Below are 3,514 nucleotides of genomic sequence, written 5' to 3' on the forward strand. Positions count from 1 at the left end.
AGCAAGATATAAAGAAACTACATTAGGCAATACGCCAAAATACAAAAGCAACAGAGCGATATTTTAGTTTACTTGCAAGTTATGTAATTTATTTCTTGGCCCTGTTGTATTATGCGGTTCTTCGATTTTAAAAGACATTTCTCTGGATCTGGAGAATTCCTATTTTTATTACCAAGCCGTATTTTTGATCGACTTGGGTCTCAATTCCACTGTATTTTTTTTAGTGTGTATATTACGCGATTATTCCGAGATTCGTAAACCGATTTCGGTCATTCTTTGTTTGTGCGAAAGGGAATACCTCTGTAGTGGTTCCATTCAAATTTGAAAAAAATATTCCACCTGTTAGGGTGTAATATTTTTGCTTGCTTTCTTTTGCTACCTGCACAGAGTTATCACCTTTTAGAGAATATGTTCTCAAAGTTTTTGGCTCACCGCCCACTTAGGCAAAGAAATCTCAACGCTCACCACCACAAAAAATAATTGAAAATACGTATTTTAAACGTTAACACAAAAAATCACAAGAAATATGTACCACGCACTAGACGTTGGGTGTAATTTGTTGGTTTCCCTATTGCAGGGCTACGAGCGTGTGCGTTATTATTATTAAATGCACCGCCCGTAGTGCCTTTTTAAATAGTTTCCGGCTGTTCAAAAAGGCATGCAAACACGACTTATTCTTTTACTCATACATAACACACGCTACGACGTTGATTTGCGAAATCCAGGTCGATCTCCCGTACAAGTAACACATTATAAAATGAAGAAATAGATTTACCATTACATATATCTACAATTAAAAGTTGCGTACAAAATGAAACGATAAATCGATTATTCCAAAATCGATTTAGAATCGATATCGAATGTAACAAATAGAATAATACCACCATAACTTGAAACCTCCGGTTTAACGATCGACAACGGCGTAATGTATCAAGATAATTTTGTAGTTCAGCGGTCGACGATCTGTTGTAAAACGGATTGTTATTATTATGTAATCTAACTGACGAATAGATTTAAAGTACCTTTCACACTTGTGCCTATCGATTTTTTTAATTATTAAACTATGTACTTATAAAAAAAATACGTAGGTATTATTAGATGTGATTTTCTGTAGAAGTTTTTTTTATGATGGCAAGTGATGGAACGAACAAGTCGTGCGCCTGGTGGTAAGCGACACGCCTGTCCATGTCACTCATATCTTTCAATTACAAAGATCTGCGCCCGTCATCCTTTTTTTATTGCTTGGAAATGCGTTAGGGCTCATTCAGAGTACAGGCGCGGGCGCGGCGGCAGATACGGGCGCGCGTGTCTTGGCGTCTTCCCTTTCACAGTGCCGAAGCGGCTACGAACTGGTAGATACACACGTCGAAATCGCAAACAGACGCTAGACGCTAGACCAAGCACTGTGAAAGGTACAGGCGGACAGAGCCAATAGATCCGTGCCGTCCAGGCGTTAATTCCACCATCATAGAGGTACCCCAGGATCCGCTTGCGCATGCTACTGGGACGCTTCTGGGGGGTGCCCGAAAGCTTAGTGGAAGGAGTCCCCCGACCCCAGACGACGCCGGGGGAAGAAGGTGGGAAAGCGGACAGGGGGAAGTGTGGTGGCTCTGGCTAGTATTGGTGGACCGCGTGCGAATTTAGGTATTTCCTTCGTATTATTAAAATCATTATACATTTCCAAAATGTACGAAGTATACGGGTATAGAAAATATGTAGTTTTGTTATTATTAATAAACTGACTACTTTCCGTGAAGTGTTTACGCCGTCGTACTATGGTACGAGTTTATTTTGATTTTTAGAGATAACTTCGGATAATTTTTCTATTAATAAAACTGCAAGTAATCGTGTTTCTAAAGAGTATGATTTATAGAGTGAATTCTTATACATTAATTTCATAACTAAAGCATTAGTAATAACGTTACAGCAAGGGATAAAACGAACCAAATTATTTCGTAATTCCGTATCGCTACCTCTGCGCCGTCTTAGGGTCGTATTCTAGAACTCTACTCAATGCTCAAGTCAGGATTTGAGTATGGTGTAAAGCACTCGAAATCATACTCAAGCCCCTGCCTGTAAGGTCGTATTTCCAGTGCGTGTGTTGGCAGTGCAATCCTGACTTGAGCATTGAGTAGAGTTCTAGAATACGACCCTAAATAAATAAATAAATAAATAAATATTAGACGACATCACATACGTTGCTCTGATCCCAAAGTAAGTAGCTAAAGCACTTGTGTTATGGAAATCGGGAACAACGACGGTACCACAAACAACCAGACCCGAGACAATATAGAAAAGTTAGTTTTCTACACTGACCCGGCCGGGGATCGAACCCGGGACCTCAGAGATGGCGACACCATGAAAACCGATGTACAAGCCACTCGACCACAGAGGCCGACTAATTATAATAAGACCCTTAGAGTTTAAGTGAGTTACCAATTTACCATATTATTTAAAAAAATGTGGGCAGATAGGACTCAAGGAACATTGTAGAAGTGTCTCTACACCAAGGTCATCCTCCTAGCGCATGAGTAATCCAAGTATTCTGACGATGCCAATAAAAAAGTCAAACCCGAGACACCTGATCGAGTCGCGCGACGGTTGATCTTTTATTAATATTCAAAAGGTGTTACTATCAGAAGGTTATTATACAACGAAGAAGAACAAGACACATTTGAAATAACTAAAACTAGCAACATTTGATGTTATAAAATACAAAATGCATATCATGTCAGGAAAGGACTGCCACCTTACTTATTTCTGCCGCCAAGTAATGTTGTCAGCATTACTGTGTTCCGGTTTTGAAGGGTAAGGGTGCTGGCGAAATGCTGACTTGTCAACTTGTGTCTCAGGGTGACGGGCGCAGTGGCAGTGCCCCTCTGATCTTTGAAGCTCTGAGTGGCACTGCAACTGTTATGGACAGACGTCTAGCTTACCATCAGGCGCACGACTTGTTCGTCCCGTCACTTGATATTATAAGACTCTACTTAAGAACCGGTAGGTCAACCACCATTTTGTTGTCGCTTTGTTTTGGTTCGTTTATCCGATTACCCACTTTCTGGACCTTGATTTTAAACCATTATAAACAAAAAAAATGCCATTCGCTGAGGACAGGATTCGAACCTGCGCGGGTATAACCCATTGGATTTCAAGTCCAACTCCTTAACCACTCGGACACCTCAGCTCACGACAACTGCTCACCAAATTATCATTATACTAAAAGAACAATAGCGCATGTGTGTCACAAATAGTTGAGCAAACATTCGTTATATATTACCTAGAAACCATTGTACAGAAAAACAAGTGTTCATAAATATTGTTAGGAATGATGGAGGAATATTTCAGGTTCAATTATACACACTTATTAATATTTTTTATTAATTATTTCTAATTTACTTCTCAGGTTTTCGCGATTGTTACTCATTGATACACACACTCATAGCTCCGCACTAGGGTAACCCTGTTTCGCCGGTGCCATGGACACACACGTACCATGCTAGCCTATTGGTTTGAC

At 40.1% G+C, this 3,514-nt stretch overlaps 1 non-coding gene across 1 annotated transcript; it reads right to left on the minus strand.

Moving 5' to 3' along the window:
* Window positions 1-3,102: 3,102 nt before the first annotated feature.
* Window positions 3,103-3,184, minus strand: Trnas-uga. The gene has a single exon. It is a non-coding gene; the product is annotated as a tRNA-Ser (tRNA).
* Window positions 3,185-3,514: the final 330 nt, after the last annotated feature.

This window comes from Hyposmocoma kahamanoa, unplaced genomic scaffold (assembly GCF_003589595.1).
Source record: "Hyposmocoma kahamanoa isolate Upper Pololo Valley unplaced genomic scaffold, ASM358959v1 210, whole genome shotgun sequence".
Taxonomy (NCBI): domain Eukaryota; kingdom Metazoa; phylum Arthropoda; class Insecta; order Lepidoptera; family Cosmopterigidae; genus Hyposmocoma; species Hyposmocoma kahamanoa.